The sequence below is a fragment of the Phaethon aethereus genome, assembly GCF_964289735.1.
Source record: "Phaethon aethereus genome assembly, chromosome: 1".
In the NCBI taxonomy this organism is placed as follows: domain Eukaryota; kingdom Metazoa; phylum Chordata; class Aves; order Phaethontiformes; family Phaethontidae; genus Phaethon; species Phaethon aethereus.
The window spans coordinates 194,326,908-194,345,075 of NC_138575.1; positions in this window are offsets into that span (position 1 = coordinate 194,326,908).

Genomic DNA, 18,168 nt, shown 5'->3' on the forward strand with positions numbered 1-18,168 from the left:
TGTTGGGGTCCCACGTGAACCCTTGTCAGCAGAACCCTGCCCAGACTAAATCATGGCTGGTCAGGGTTGCCGGGCAAAACGTGTGAGACCGAGACAGCGTGACGAGTACGGGATGCAGCCAAATGAGGCAGCAGGCTGACTCCTGCCCAGGCAGGCTGGCCTGCAGCCGATGCAGAGGCTCACCTGCCACCCTGCTTGCTTTACAACATACCTACAGCCAGGAATTTCTTTCAGTGATTTCTGGAGATAAAACAGGGACTGATCCAAAGCTGAATTTATCATGTTTGGGGTGAAAACTGGAAAAGCTGAAAGCTGTAGGGGAGGGATAGAGAGAGGAGAGGAAGAAAAACCTGAAAGCCCTGAAGACCAACCAATCTAATGATAAATACAATTATGCAAGATGCAGAATGCCTTGACCAAAGAGTTTTGAACATTTAGGACTCAGTTTGCATCTACTACTTTGTGGAAAACTTGGGAGATAAAAATCCTTTTTTTTTTTTAACTGGATGAGAAATTGAAGTGAAATGGAAAGTGAAGTCACAGAATCACAGAATCACAGAATCACTAGGTTGGAAAGGACCTTTAAGATCATCAAGTCCAACCATTAATCCAGCACCACCATGTCCCCTAAACCATGTCCTGAAGCGCCACATCCACACGTTTTTTGAACACTTCCAGGGATGGCGACTCCACCACCTCCCTGGGCAGCCTGTTCCAATGCCTGACCACTCTCTCAGTGAAGAAATTTTTCCTAATATCCAATCTAAACCTCCCCTGGCGCAACTTGAGGCCATTTCCTCTTGTCCTATCACTAGTTACTTGGGAGAAGAGACCAACACCCTCATCGCCACAACCCCCTTTCAGGTAGTTGTAGAGAGCGATAAGGTCTCCCCTCAGCCTCCTCTTCTCCAGACTAAACAACCCCAGTTCCCTCAGCCGCTCCTCATAAGACATGTGCTCCAGACCCCTCACCAGCTTCGTTGCCCTTCTCTGGACACGCTCCAGCACCTCAACATCCTTCTTGTAGTGAGGGGCCCAAAACTGAACACAGGATTCAAGGTGCGGCCTCACCAGTGCTGAGTACAGGGGCACAATCACTTCCCTGCTCCTGCTGGCCACACTATTCCTGATACAGGCCAGGACGCTGTTGGCCTTCTTGGCCACCTGGGCACACTGCCGGCTCATATTCAGCCGGCTGTCAACCAGCACCCCCAGGTCCCTTTCCGCCGGGCTGCTCTCCAGCCACTCCTCTCCAAGCCTGTAGCATTGCATGGGGTTGTTGTGGCCAAAGTGCAGGACCCTGCACTTGGCCTTATTAAACCTCATACAGTTGGCCTCTGCCCATCGATCCAGCCTGTCCAGATCCCTCTGCAGAGCCCTCCTACCCTCCAGCAGATCAACACTCCCACTCAGCTTGGTGTCATCTGCAAACTTACTGAGGGAGCACTCAATTCCCTCATCCAGATCATCTATAAAGATATTGAACAAGACTGGTCCCAGAACCGAGCCCTGGGGAACACCACTCGTGACCGGCCGCCAGCCGGATTTAACGCCATTCACCACAACTCTCTGGGCTCGGCCATCCAGCCAGTTCCTCACCCAGTGAAGAGTAAACCCGTCTAAGCCTCGAGCCGCCAGTTTCTCCAGGAGAATGCTGTGGGAGACGCTGTCAAAGGCTTTACTAAAGTCCAGGTAGACAACGTCCACAGCCTTTCCCTCATCCACTAGGCGGGTCACCTGGTCATAGAAGGAGATCAGGTTGGTCAAGCAGGACCTGCCTTTCATGAACCCATGCTGGCTGGGCCTGATCCTTTGGCTGTTCTGCAGATGCCCTGTGAGCACTCTCAAAACCAACCGCTCCATAATCTTCCCTGGAACAGAGGTCAGGCTGACAGGCCTGTAGTTCCCAGGATCCTCCTTCCGGCCTTTCTTGTAGACGGGTGTCACATTGGCAAGCCTCCAGTCTTCTGGGACCTCCCCTGTTAACCAGGACTGCTGATAAACGATGGAGAGTGGCTTGGCAAGCTCCTCCGCCAGCTCTCTCAGTACTCTTGGGTAGATCCCATCAGGCCCCATAGACTTGTGGATGTCCAGGTGGCTTAGCATGTCCTTGACTGCTTCCTCCTGGATTATGAGGAGTACATTGTGCTCTCCATCCCCGTCTTCCAGCTCAGGGGGCTGAATATCCTGTGGATACCTGGAGTGGCTATTAAAGACTGAGGCGAAGAAGGCATTAAGTACCTCAGCCTTGTCCTCGTCCTTGGAGACAATGTTCCCTGCCATATCCAGTAGGGGATGGAGATTCTCCTTGCCTCTCTTCTTGTTGTTAATATATTTGTAAAAACATTTTTTATTATCCTTTACGACTGTGGCCAGACTGAGCTCTAGCTGGGCTTTTGCCTTTCTAATTTTGTCCCTGCTTGACCTAACGAGATCTTTGTACTCTTCATGAGTTGCCTGTCCCTTCTTCCAGAGGTGATAAACTCTCCTCTTTTCCCTGAGTCCCAGCAAAATCTCCCTGTTCAGCCAGGCCGGTCGCCTTCCCCGCCAGCTCTTCTTACAGCACATGGGGACCGCCTGCTCCTGCGCCTTTAAGATTTCCTTCTTGAAGACTGTCCAGCCTTCCTGGACCCCTTTGTCCTTCAGGACTGTCTCCCAAGGGACTCTCTCAACCAGTGACCTGAACAGGCCAAAGTCTGCCCTCCGGAAGTCCATGATAGCAGTTTTGCTGAGTCGTCTCCTTACTTCACTCACAACCGAGAATTCTATCATGTCGTGGTCGCTAAGCCCAAGACGGCCTCCGACCACCACATCTCCCACCAGTCCTTCTCTGTTTGTAAACAGCAGGTCCAGTAAGGCACCTCCCCTGGTGGGCTCACTCACCAGCTGTGTCAGGAAGTTATCCTCCACACACTCCAGGAACCTCCTAGACTGTTTCCTCTCTGCCGTGTTATACTTCCAGCAGATGTCCGGTAGGTTGAAGTCCCCCACAAGAACAAGGGCCAGCGAATGCGAGACCTCCGCCAGTCGCTTATAGAATGTCTCATTCGTCTCTTCATCCTGGTTGGGTGGCCTGTAACAGACTCCCAGCAGGATGTCTGCCTCATTGGCCTTCCCCCTCATCCTTACCCACAAGCACTCTACTTGGTCTTCACAATCTTCAATTTCTATGCAATCAAAACACTCCCTAACATACAGAGCCACCCCACCGCCTCTCCTTCCCTGCCTATCCCTTCGGAAGAGCTTATAGCCATCCATTGCAGCACTCCAGTCATGAGAAGCATCCCACCATGTTTCTGTGATGGCAACTACGTCATAGCTGTCGCGCTGCACAATGGCTTCCAGCTCCTCCTGTTTGGTGCCCATGCTGCGTGCATTGGTGTAGATGCACCTGAGCCGGGCTATAGATTTCAACTCTGGCACGTTGAACCTACCCCTAGGTTCAACTCTAGTGAGCCCGGTTTTAGCCCCTCCCCCCTCCAATTCTAGTTTAAAGCCCTCTCAATGAGGCCTGCCAGCTCATGAGCAAGAATCCTTTTTCCCCTCGGCGTCAGTTGCACTCCATCATTTGCGAGGAGACCTGGTGCCGTGTAAACCGCCCCGTGGTCAAAAAACCCAAAATTCTGATGACGGCACCAGCCCCTGAGCCATGTGTTGATCAGGTGTGCTTTCCTGTTCCTTTCAGTGTTCTTCCCCGTCACTGAAGGGATTGACGAAAACGCTACCTGTGCTCCCGCTCCATTGACCAGTCGCCCCAGTGCTCTCAAGTCCTTTTTGACTGCCTTTGGGCTTCTTAGCGCAACCTCATCGTTGCCAACCTGCATGACCAACAGCGGGTAGTAATCAGTGGGCCGAACCAGACCAGGGAGTTTTCTGGTGATGTCTTTCACCCAGGCCCCAGGGAGGCAGCAGACTTCCCTGTGAGTTGGGTCTGGTCGACATATTGGGCCCTCTGTACCCCTTAGGAGGGAGTCACCTACAACAATCACCCTCCTCTTTTTCTTAACTAAGGACGTCTTGATGCGTGGGGCTGGTTGACACACCCTAGGCACCCCCTCGGATGGACCTTCATCAGGGTCCTCATGTTCCTGTCCCTCATGTTCCAGAGCCCCATACCTGTTGTGTAAGGGCAGCTGGGACGGTGAGGGAGGCCGGGAGGGAATTCGCCGACCTCTCCGAGGAGGGACCTGCTTCCATTTCCCCTCATCTCTTAGGTCCTCTCCTTCTGCCCGGCAGCAAGAGGACAGGGGATCTCCTGCTGCTTGTGGAGCCTCCACCAGCTGCCCCTGCCTCAGGGCCGCCAGGGAGTGGCTCCACCAATCTATCTCCCTCTCACACTCCCTAATGCTCCTCAGCCTCTCCACTTCCTCTTTCAGCTCTGCCACCAGGCTGAGCAGGTCGCTGACCTGGTCGCACCGCACGCAGGTATTGTCCCCGTCAGTCTCTGGAACAACCGACAGGCTCAGGCACTCTCTGCAGCCGGATACTTGGACAGCCACGTGCCTGAGCGGGAGCTCCGTCTGTGTCGCCACAGTCTTTCTGGCCCCGGTTTTCAGCCGAGTGGCGACCATGGCTGCGCCTCCTCTGGGAGGACGATGGCCACTTGTACTGTACCACGCCCGCACGCCTCCCCTGCACGCCCTGCCCGCGCGAACTGACGCGCTACGCCCTCCTGACGTGCCACGCCCTGTTTGCCCGCCCTGTTCGCCGCGCTCCGGGTCGCTCGCGCTCCCGGGCGCTGCTCTTGTAGGCGAGGGGTTTTGGCCGCCGCCGCCCTGGGCCCCGCCCACGCTGAGTCAGAGCTGCCGCTCGTTAGGAGCCCGCTCCGCCGGCCGGGGGTCGGGGGGGGAAGCTGGGGCACTCTCTCGCTCCCTGTGCTGCCGCCTTCGCGGTTTGGCCGCCTCGGGAAGGCTCCCCCAGCGCGATCCTTCGCTCCGTAGCCCTTCGCCTCGGTGGCTTCAAAGTTTTAACAGGATCAGAAATATGACTGTGCTCAATAATTTGCCCATCACTGTGCCATTGACATATGAGTATTGTCTTAGAAGATATCATCCTGAAACCTTTTAAAGGCATTCATTTTATTTAAAATCATAAAATTCCTTGGGTTTATCTCCTATCTCAGATGTAAATTGTGCTTTTAGAGCCAGAATCAGGACAATTTGAAACATTTTGTTCTCATAGTCAGGAGAGACTAAATTTAAAACTGCTAGTGAACCAAAACCTGCTACGAGTAAAAGATAGGTCTAACTTCATGCTCCAAATTTATTTTTCAGTGCATATGGGAGATGTGGTAAATCTCCAATAAGCTGCTCAACAGTTTCTAGGGGAAAACACACACAAACAACAATACTAGGAGAACAAAGTATCATGATATGGAAAGAGTAATTCTTTCAATAGATTACTGCTAAGGGATGGCCTAAATCTGTAAGAATTTTGAGATGGAATTTCTTTATACCCAGACTGGTTAAAATGTAGAAGCAAACTGCATAAATCTGTTTCAGAAGAAACTGAATGTAGAGAAGGAAAAAATCACAGACTGTAACAACATGTTTGATTCAGAGACGTAGCTGATGAGATCAGACTTATATTTGTACTTCTCAGAAACAATGAGGGCCAGTGAATCATGACATTTCTCTTCTGGCAATGAAATATACATTTAGTTCCATTGTGTGCCCTGAATAAGATTTTAAAGCATTGCATATGTTTTCTTCTGGTTCTCCATGCAAAAGCGAATGTCACACTGAGAGGATTGACTCCTTATGTCATTAATAGGCAGAAAAATGTATTTTGCTTTAGACATAATTTGAAGCTTTGCTGTTTAAAACATTAGTTTTTCCATACTCAATTATTTAAGCTTTTTTTGTAATCTTTCTTTCGTATATATTGTTATATACAGGGCTCCTATGGAGAGTCATAGTCCACAACTGGATTTTGTCTGAATAACATACCCAGCTGCATGCAGTGACACTGCTTTATTAAGCTTCCTGAGTCCCTCCCTGAAATACTGTTCTGCCAAAATGTCTACCAAAATGAGAAAATTTAGTTAACAGATATTCATCATGCTGATGAGTTAATATTTATTCTTGTATTCTCCGTCTCCTTTTGATTTATCCACGTGTGGACAGGAAGCCATACTCCAGATAATGGATGGCACAGGCTTTGGTGAAATCTCTAGAAGCATAGCAAAGATCCTGGATATGTGCCTAAGTTGTTAGTGTATGCTGAAGTCAATAGTGAACACCATTATTGCTGTTGTCTTGGATGCTAGCTGTATTTAGGCTGGCATTGTTATGACAAAATGAAATATAACTATATGTTTTACTCCACTGTGAATAAAGTCTCTGAGCCTTCAAGACAGAGATAATCTCTTTCTTGGGTATTAGCGGAGAACGCTGATAGCTTTGACCTCTAGGAATTACCATACTACTTCTAGTGCTACTGCTAGTACTAAGAAGCTCATGAAGAAGTTTAAAATCTCAAAAACACAAAGTAAACAAGGAAACAAGAAAGGAAACAATCTAAATCTGTTCTGAGGGCACCAGGGTAGTACTATCAGACCAGATGGAAATTATCAGTACAGCTTTTCATTTTACTGGATGCGTCATAGTCTCCTGTCAGCAGTTTCAGAAACCCCTGGAGTTGTCTCTGACAGTGAAGTTTCTGGATGGCATCTGTTTAAGCAATATTAGAAATAAAATATGTTAATTGTTTTCCTGCTATGCCAACAAAAGCCTTGATAACATGCAAATTACACAGTTTGCAGACATATAAAAAAAGCAAAGCAGATACAGACATAGCTGCCCTTTTCTGCCTGCTTGCTGCTTAAACTGTGCATACAGACACGCAGTTAATGATCCTGTTCCATCAACCTTAAATTATAAGGTTCTTCTTTTGCTGGGAGGTGTTCCTCATCATTATTATCCTCTCTTGTGGAGGTCAACAAATAAAACAGATATTTGGCTTATAACTGAAGTGCTGGTCTGATACTTAATATAGTAGAAACTCGGAGTATTCCCCACCAAAATAGAGAAAGCTGGACCATGACACTCCTATTTCACATTCTGAGTCCAAGAGAGCCTTTGTATCTCGGCTCTCCTTGCCCACCAATAATTTTGCCATGACCTGTTTTTTATCAGGTTTGTAAAATCAGGCTTAGGGACAGCTCTATCCACAGACCCCCTCTAATGGAGTTTTACCATGTATTCATCCCATTTTATGCTGACTTAGAATTAGGCTCATATTTCACAGTGTTGTTATAAATAGGCAAACACGCTGGCTTCATAGAGTCATTCAGAAGCTCTTCACATTGGCTCTTCGGCTGTAATTTTGGTTTATGAGAGCTGTTTACAGTTTGGCAAGTTAAACGTTACACTTTTGCTCCTGACTTCTAAATCTCATGGCTATCAATATGAAACGTTAATTAAAATAGAAAAATGAGCTACCTACAGAAATGTGTATTTTCACATTCTACTGTTAATGTCTAGATTTCAACTTGGATGACAGTGACATACAGTCTAAAAATAGCCTCATGCTTTCTGAAAAGTATCACTAGAGCTGGCTTAGAATAGCTGCTATATGTCTGGGCTTCGTTCATTCCTGTATGGACAAAACATTCAAATGTAGATATTTTGTTTAAGTAGATATGAACGACAGCTTTTTTTCCCCCTCATAACAGCTGTTTATATTTCATTGGAAAATCAAGTGATGAAAATATTTGAAAATTTGAAAACAGACATTTTTATATGGAAAAACTGTGACAGTTTTTATCCCAGCCTGATAGTAAAAGTCGTTCACATGCTTTCTGTTATTGCCATCCTCCATATGACAGATTCCCTGGCCAGAATACATTTTCCTGTAATGCACTATTGCCTTCTGCTCCTGGGACTATCTTTAGTGAATCATTGAAGGTTGAATCTGACTGGGGAATGCGACCAGAAAGAGAAAATGGTGATAGGAAGAAATCACACTATAACTTCTATGACAGAAGCATTTCTAAATGGAAATATGTAAGTTTTCAGTAAATTCCATGAGATTCCTATGTTCAGTTCTTCAATTTTTTAACTAAAGCTTTTCATCTAAGTGGGTCTGTTTTGACAAAAAATACCGTAAATCAAAACTCGATTTCCACTAGGAAAATGTGGGTTTTGGCTGTTTTGTTTTTCATTACAAAGCGTGGATGTAGCATTCAAGGGGAAAACATGGAAGAACTCCTTTGAAAGCTGCAGTTCTACAGAGTATTTTTACAGTCGCAACATAAACTGTCCCTTTTCACACTTATATGAATCACCTTTCCATGGCAATTTATTTCCAACACATTCTACATCCTTAGCTATGCTCCCACAAATCCTAAAGGGCATGAAATACTTTCTTTAGCTTCTCTGCTATTCTGAGAGGGACAAGACCTTGTAGTTGTACACAGTTATAGTTCTCATGCAACAGGAATTAACAAAAAGAAAACCCAAACTTATTTTAAAAGGCCTGCAAAAGACTTTCCGTATCAATGTATTTTATTTTCACAAAAAAATTAAGACATTATAATATAAACTTTAAATTATTTTAATTTAAGGACGGTATTTTTAAAATCACACTGAAAAATTGTCATTATTCTATTGATTTATGACAACTATTAAGGACACATTTTCACACTGTTACTAATTTTTATATAATTTGAAAATATTATTGAATTCAAAATCACTAATTATAAGTTGATATTATAGAATTTACACTTATTTAAGGGATGAGTGTGGAAAAATATATTATTCCCCTGCTCTTACAACCATAGTTCTTACAACTCTGTTGCTTATGTCTCTGACTGTTACTATATTGAATTCAGCAATTCTATTCTCCAGGAGTTAGTACAATACAAGTGTTTTCACAGAGTAGTACAAAAACTGGCCTACAATATTTTCCTGGATCTATTCCAAGAACACCGGAGTCAGTAAAAAAGTCATTTAATCTCAGTGGTCTTTGTATGAGGCTCTACAGAAAGTGTGGTATCGTAGATTTCCTTAGCAAAAAAGTAATAGAAAAAAAGCTTATATTAATAAAATTCTTGTAATCAAAACCTTAGTAAATATATTCTTTTTATTTCAGGATAGGATGGTTGTTGATTGTATCTGAAAGGGGAAAATCTTTCAAAAACATTTTCCTCTGTATACTGGAAATGCAAAGATTTCAAAGTGGTGTCCGCCCCCCCTTCCCTGTTGTTTCTTAGTTCCTTCAAATATATTTAAAATAATAATAATTTTACTTCCAAAATTTTTTAGTCTTTGACCTTCACCAGATCTCTCTTTCCCACTCTTTGCTGTACATGTCTATCATATTTTAATCATGTCTCAAAAGGTATTTTACACCTATATTTTCAAATGCCTTCTGTAACCCTTGTGAAGCCTACGAATTTCAGAATGTGTTTTCTTTGACATCTGGAAGTCCCTGCTTTAATACATTTTTAGTCAAGTAGTCTCCTGTACACTGGTATCCCCACGATACATTAACATTTAGATTTAAAATGTCTTCAATAAGATACTGTACTACGCTGTCTTTAAATTATTACATCTATCGCTTGCTTGCCAAGCTGTCATGTACGATATGATGAGGGAACCAAAATAGTCATGACCATCAGTACCTGTGACAGAATGAGACAAAATCTTTGGGAAAGATTTGGGGATGACCCTTCGTCCAGTAGTTGGAAAATAGAATCAGGCTTTTGCTGTTTTAGATCTGATTCTTAGGAAGTAGCTTTTCATCCACCAGTACCCCCGAGTACCCAGGACCCTGGGTCGAGGCAAGCCCTGGTATCAGTACAGGCTGGGGGATGAAGGGATGGAGAGCAGCCCTGCCGAGAAGGACTTGAGGGTACCGGTGGATGAAAAGCTGGACAGGAGCCGGTAATGTGCACTTGGAGCCCAGAAGGCCAACCATATCCTGGGCTGCATCCAAAGCAGCGTGGCCAGCAGGTCGAGGGAGGTGATTCTGCCCCTCTACTCCTCTCTGGTGAGATCCCACCTGGAGTCCTGCATCCAGCTCTGGAGCCCTCAGCACAGGAAAGACATGGACCTGTTGGAGCGGGTCCAGAGGAGGGCCACAAAAATGATCAGAGGGATGGCAAACCTCTCCTATGAGGACAGGCTGAGACAGTTGGGGTTGTTCAGCCTGGAGAAGGCTCGAGGGAGACCTTCTTGCAGCCTTCCAGTACTTAAAGGGACCCTATAAGAAGGATGGGGACAGACATTTTTGCAGGGCCTGTTGCGATAGGATGAGGGGTAAAGGTTTCAAATGAAAAGAGGGTAGATTTTGACTAGATGTAAGGAAGACATTTTTTACAGTGAGGGTGGTGAACCACTGGCACAGGTTGCCCAGAGAGGTGGTAGATGCCCCATCTGTGGAAACATTCCAGGTCAGGTTGGACGGTGCTCTCAGCAATGTTACCTAGTTGAAGATGTCCCTGCTCATTACAGGGGGATTGGACTAGATGGCCTTCCAACCCAAAGATTCTATGATAATATGAAGATGAAAAGCAATTTGAATGAAAGTAGTTCCAACACAAGTGTTTGTGATTGTAAACAAGGAGAAAGCAATCCCCCAAAGGGAGTTTTACAAAAACTCACCTTCATGGAGATGAGGAACATTTCTATTTCTTATTCGCAATACTCAGAATGAAAAGAGGATCACACCTAATTTCCTCATAAGAAATAAAATAACCATTACAGTCTTTTAGTATTTGTTCTTTTGTTGGCCTTTGCCTCCCTTGCATCAACTGAGGAATATTTATTGTATAATGCTGGATCATATAATCTTGCTGTATTTCTTGAAATATGAAATCTTCGTTTCCTATGTCTAACAGCTTGCAGCATGATGTTTTTTAGTGACAGAACACAAGGTCTTCAGTTAAATGTTGGCTTGTAAGAAGTGGACTTTCCATTTTACCCAAGAGTGAGAAATTTGGCAAAGCTATTCACAAAGGCTGTTTGCCAACAGCAGAGAGGATCACAGGAATAGTGAAGAATCTGACACTCGCCTCTCTTCCACCTTCAACCTTTTCACAGAGACTAAACCGAATCCAGACTGAATGAGAGTCTTTTGTTGATACACCATGTAACTTGCCTCTGGATTTTTTGATGCATTTTTTTGCACTCTGTGCTAGCCCAAGCGCTAAATAGTAATCAGTAATCAGTCATAATCAGGTAACGCTCCACAAGTTTCAGGCACCCTGGAGAGACAGTGCCTCCTGAGACAGTCTGTTACCCACAGCAAACACACCAAAATCACCATCCTTATAATCACCCTCCTTTTTCTCAATCTCTTCTACAGTGTTTCATGGCTACCACCATCATCATGCCCATCTTCAGATCCAGGATTTTCCTACCCAGCACTTCTTAGATATGATGTGCCAGCAGGCTGATAGACTACTTGAATTTGTACAAATTGTTTCCTAAATATTATAAGTAACTTCCCTCTCCTTTCCAGTGGTTATTGGAACCTGCAGATGCCATTTTTGATGGCTAACAGGTTATTTGCATATAGCAGCAGGTTTCTATGGATGGAGTGGTATGTCCCTGTCTTTTTGAATCCTATTGAATACTTCCTCACTCTTTGAGAGCTCTGCTTTGCAGTCTGTATTTCCAAGCGACAGTTTCTTCAGCACTGCAGACTTCTCAATAAAGTCCTGAATTAAATTATTTTTTAAAAAATTACATTTAGAAAAGCATTAGATTTATAAGGCATTATCTGTGATATTGGGATATACTTTTATTATCAATTCAAAGTTACGTTATTTCTATTTGACTGTAAAGTTAGGAATAGAATATCTAACGTTATCCACCACAGTCAGTAAGATGAAGTCATCATAATTATCACCAGCATAGTAAGAACATTTCTGTTAGTAAGTGACAGGATATAACAAGGTGTGCTTTGTTGATCTATATTAAGCTCATTGGCATAAGACTTGCCAATAGTTATTGAGAGACTTCAGGTGTTTTTTTTTTTTTTCTTTTCCATGTATAAGTTGAAATAGATGTTTTGATAAGTTACTGAAACTCTTTTGTTCCTTTTATCCATACTCACACTGGCTCCTAACTATAACCTTGCAATGTGATTTAAATAATTCACGGAACATGACCCCTGCTGATGCCAGGGGAGGATATGCCAGGGAGCCATTGTGATTTCCATTAGAAACCTTACAAAGCTCTGTAGTTTTGCATGGGAACATAACACATTAGCCTAACGTTTTGCTTTGAGTGTTAAGATTTTAATGAAGCCAGAACTCCCAGAGTGAGCCTGAGGAACAAAAGAAAAAGCTTACATGATGTTCAGCAAGCCACTTGATGTTTGTCACACAGCTCTGTTAATGACTACCGAAGTTTTCAAAACCTTGGGTCAGAACTAATTTCTACCAGTCTGCATGCATTTTCCACTAGCTTCATTAGCGCTGAAAAGAGGAGGGTGGAATTCCAGTTAGGGAATCGCACATGTTGTCTGTGTTTTTTCACTTGGATATGTTCTACTTGTCCTTCAGAAGGTCAGCCGAGCAAATTTGGAGATGTCTTTTATTGCCAAGGAATCTTGATTCATTGACTTCTGTGTTTCCCGCTGCTAGCAAAGAACATATATTTTGAAAATTTTAATACTGTCATCTCTGACCATCGTATGTATTCTCTTTATGTTTGGGACTGTGCAACTACACTGCAACTCGGGAAAACTTTACAGTGTGGTGAATAAAGCAGTCTCTGCCTTCACCATTATCTTGGCTGGGGAGCACCACTGGTGGTTCCTGTGTCACTGCAATTTTTTCTGGACTATTCATTACCTTCACAAGTACAGATCTAGGTTTTTCTTCTATGGCCATACAATTTATTGCAACTTGCAACAGGCCCCTCCAAAAGCTCACCAACTGCTTTGGAGTGTCAGAGAAAGGGAAAGGACCCTCACATCTGTAACAGATTGCACATTACTGTGAAGATCGATTTCTGCTGTTGTGTGGAAGAAGGCACCATTGTTCAAAAAAAACATGGAAATGGGAAGCATTTTTTATAAAAACACCCGTCAGTAGAGTTGTCTGCACCAATGGAAAGATAGATCTAATTCTTGGTGGGAAATTGTGTTGGATAATTGCATTTTGCATGTCACAAATATCTATGATGTTCAATTGCATTTGAGATTCTTCTTGCTTTACTCAGTTGCATATAGCTGTTATGTTCTGTTTAATGACTACCTCTACTTCCAGTTTTTAATACAGACATCTGTATTTTGTTTGTAAGAAATGTTTTCTCTCAGTGACTTCTTGTCCAGGAACATGAATTTCATGAACATGTGAAAGCAGTAATTTTTTCATGAAAGGTGAAATAGAGTATTGTGTTGTTTGGGGTTTTTTTCCTTGTAAATGAAGGACTTCTTATTCATTAACTATAATTGTTATATTTTATTCTGGAATTTTTCACCAAATATAAAATAATAATAATGTCTGTGTTCAGTAATGTTTATAGTTTAAATAAATAAAAAGGAGATAAGCAAGTACTTTTAAAAGGAAAGATGAAAATCATACTTAAGAAATGAATATGTTTTCCTTCACTCGTTATTTCCATATTTCTTTCAGGCATCAAGGGACACAAGGCCAAAAAAACAGGTACAGTTATAGATGTGGTAAGCAGATCTTTTATTTCTCTCCCTTCAAAGAGGTATTAAACTAGAAAGCAATTTCTACAGAAATTATTGCCCTCGGCAACAGCAAAACATGTAGTCTCTGTATTTTGCAAGATACAGTATGTTTCCAGAATTCTTTAGTAAAATGGCCTTGGAGACTATTCAAATATGATCTTCACCAGCAGTATTGAGGGCTACACTTTTTTTTTGTTGCAGCACTCTGCCTACACCAGAATGAAAACCACTGTGTTTCATCAGTTGACAGCCTAGAAAGAATTAACATGCTGGTGTAACCCATGTTTGGGTTAATTGCAAAAACACATCCATTAGAAAACAACCTGATCCCCAAAGAGCAGGCCAGTCAAATATATCCAGTGTTGCACAAGCAACTGTGGAAAAACATTAAAAATTTTGCGTAAGTTATCTAGAGAGAAGCCATGTTCACTGTGATGTTCCCTTCAGGTTTTATTCATTGTCTTCAAAAGTTTTATTCTAAATATATATAGGGTATTTGTTTGGGGTCTTTGAACAAGAGGATTCCTGTCTGTGAATAGGTTTCTTAAAAAACAGCATCCTAATCTTATCTCAGCTTCTGTAGTTAAGTGTTTTACACCCAGAGATCTCTCTTATTGCTACCAGTGCTGAAAATTTTTGTCTCTAGAAAAATTTGAAAAGCTGAGTGTTAGATGGAAATAGAGCTGCCCTTTGCAATTCTACAAAACTATAAACTAATTCACTTCAAAAAATTGACCAGAAAACAAAATATATTTAATTCCTGATATCATCACAGCTATAACATTTAGAGTCTTTCTCATAGTGCTGATAACTATTTTGTCCTTGAGCAGGCTGCCTGACTGTCCAGCTGAGAGAGAAATTCCTTTCATTTCATTAGAAAATACAACCTTTTAAAATAATAATTTTAAAAAGTTTAATTATTTTGGTATATAATCTCATTTCACCAAACATCGACTAGGAACTGTGAAGTTTTTATCCATTCTTATTTTTGTATGCTATCACTGTTCTGGGTTTTTTTTTTCCTTTTTTTTTCTTTTTCTTTCTCAAAATGTTATTTGCTGTAGTTTATACCATTTCCCTGAGACAGCCTAGGGACTGATATTGTCTGCCAGACAGCCCTGTTTTGTTCCATACATTTTGCCTGGGGCCAGATGATGATCACTGATTCTTTCCAAGTTTCTGTCATAATGTTTGTCCACTGACTGTGCTGAACTAAATAAATTCTTAAGAGCTACTGGATTATGTTCTCTACAACATTTGAGTGAAAGGTCTTCACTTACCTTTGTGTAGAGCAAAGAATGTTGCAGGTAATTCCACTTTGTCAGTAACATATTTAGAGGTTTCAGCCGGCTTTAGAACAGGAGGCATTGCAAATGATTATGCAGTCTGCTCTTCATAATTAAGTATATATTTGTGGTTAGGACATCTTGCATCAACTTTCTAACTGGCCTTAATAAGGCTATTATTTCACCCAATTCCTGACATGCCGAAGTCCCTGCAGAGTCTTTCTATTTTATTTTATCCTCATGTATTTCCTTGCTATTTTTAAACTGACATTACTGCCTAAATTCACCGATGATGAGGCCAGAAGGTCTGCAGGGCAGCACAGGGCTTCTGTGGTGGCCCCGAGGAGGCTGTGTGTCTCAGCCTCAAGCACCCAGGCTCCCTGGCCACACTCCTTGCCCATGTTGTGAGCCCCGCGGAGCCACCCAAGACAGCTCTGCACCTGAACATGTAGACAGTGATTGCCAGAAGCATAAGAAATCCTTAGTTTTCATGGTTAGAGGTTTAAGCATCCTCTGATAAATAGTTAATACCTCTTCGTGAAGGGCAGGGGTGACGACAGTGGTATCACCATAGTGAACAAATGGCTCCCCGTCACGACCTGACACCAGCTACACTCTGATGGGTGTTTTTTAACACAAAGCACATGCACCGTAGCTCTGTAATCCTAGGCAGTGCTGGCGCAGCGTACCGATAGTTCTCCGTCCATTCTGATGCTTGCATATCTGCACTCCTGTGCACACTCTCCTACACGTATGTTTAGAGAGTCAATCTCAGTTTAAAAAAAAAAAGTTTGTAATCTTTCATGGATAGATCAAAACTCTTATTTTAAATGGGGATGTTGACAGTGTCTATTTAAATAAAGCAACATGAAGGTTGGTAATTGGTATTTGTGTTTCTGTGTGCTTATTATTTCGCCAAGTGTCTAAGGGAGACAGCAATTATAAGGAAAGGGTGGAAAGTAAGTATGTAACAATGGAAAAGAATTAGAAAAATAAATTCATTCCCCTGTTACAAAGTTAAATTAATTTGATAGCTTTATGATGAATTAATGATTTAACACAATTCTGTGTAAATACATGCAATCACCCACTTAATAATGTATGAACATGCCATATAAAGTCTGATTCTGAATTACTTTAATGTCAAAATAATTACAGAATAAATCAAAGATTTTAGATGTATAAAATTTGAACATTAAGCTGCACAAAGTAGGATATAAAAGCACAGTAAAGGATAGATCAAAATGTGCTTTAAAATGTTTGTAATTACTTTCACATGAATAAAGGTTACTTATGCAAAAATAGCTCTACACAAATATCTTGCAATGGATATTGGTGACTTCAACATGAAATAAATAAAGTTAACTGTTGAGTCTCTAAAATGTTATAACATTTATTCTTAGGATAATGAGACATTTCCATGACTTTATTTATGAGCGTATTTGCAAAGTGACTAATAGATTTATCCCCACAGAAATAGAAAAAAAAAATCTATGAAGAAATAAACAACCAATATAGTTACTCTGAATGTCGATAAATGAGCACAACAGACAACTCAAATATACTCCGCTTCAAGGAATCTCAGCAATACTGAAGTCCAATAAAGAACCGTGCAAATGCATTTGAGAAAATGAATATCACCAAATATATACTGTAGAGCACATAAACATTGTTATTATAGCCAAACTATGTCCGTTCACACACAGTAAGTTCATTTATTCATCTCAGATTGATGTAATTGACCAATATATATATAGTGTCCTTACAGTAGGCACTTCCCTGCAAATAAATGACAAAATTAGATATGTGAGAGGGCAGGTGAATATTCAGCAGTGTTTTGTGTCATTTGTTTTACAGCTAATGAAAGGGGTCCAAAATGAAACTGTGTGGACAGTTAATGTCCATTGTTCAGGCTCATTCCCTGACTTTCTTTTATTTAGGACATTTTCCACCACATGTATATTTGACTATTTTGAAAAGAGTAGGAGGAAAAGACATGGTAGATTTTATCTGTGAAGCTCTGGATATTTTTGCACTGTCAAAAAATTTAGCTCTTCTTGCAGTCCTGGGCCTTTGTCCACAGATTGTCCATATAGCATTAAAGTTATTTTGGTGTTGCAGCTTCTTATCTGAGTGCTCCCCTCACAACAGAACTTGGCACGGCAGGATGTGTGAGGAGGCATCTGCTCCGGCTCCCACCCCTCCTTGCCAACACTCTCCCAGCGAGGTCTGCATCTCCAAGCACCCACCCACGACTTCATGTCACACCCCTGAACATTCAACTTCCACCTCTGCTTCTTGCCATGACAAATAGTACTGTAGCACAGCCCTCAGATTGGTCTGGATGCTTTCAATGGAGTTTGGGGGGGAGGAAAATAAAAGAAAAAGAAAAAATTCCCCAAAACCCCAGAACTAAAACAAACCCCAAACAAATAAAATACAATCATGATGCTTTAGGTTTGCCAGTACATGCACAGATTCTGTGATTATGTCCTCTATTTAAAAATACAGATGTTCCCTGTGTATCGTTAATGACATCGTTCCCTGTGTATCGTTAATTACAAAAACCCCGTTATAAATATAGGGCTATTTGTTGAACAAACATTTATCAACAGTTTGATGTCCCCCACATCTTCGTGCAGATTGGATACCAGTCTGGGAAACACACTCGTTAATGTTTGGGTCCTCCTAGATCATGGGTTGGAGGCTGCCCAATGAAGGTTAATGAAGAAAAACAGAAAGAAGAAAAACAACAAGCATTTTAATTTATATCTTTAACTAGAACATTCCAGGTGGGACACCAAGACATCAGACAAAATGCTAGACTTGAAACACTGTCTCTTTATTATGTAAAGAGACATTAATCACAGGAAGGAAGACTATATATTTTTCCTTCAGCTTCTCTGTCATTTTCTAAGATGGATTTATTTTTTATTAGACATGTGCTTTTACCGGTGATAGACAGAAGATTGCCAATGTTCAGAATTTAGATCATGTCCTGCTAGCACAAAAGATTTATTTCTCAGATGAAACTGGCAAGGTGCAGCAGATGGTGACTGAGACCATTTGTTGCCAAGAAATAAAATATTTTATAAATCCATACACAATACAGGGTTAATTTTCCATGCAAGACAATTCTGGATTAAGTTGACTTCCTCCAAACCTTTCTGTGAGCTTCAGTAGCTTTGACAAACATTTCTGAAAACACATCTCAAAATAATATTTCAAA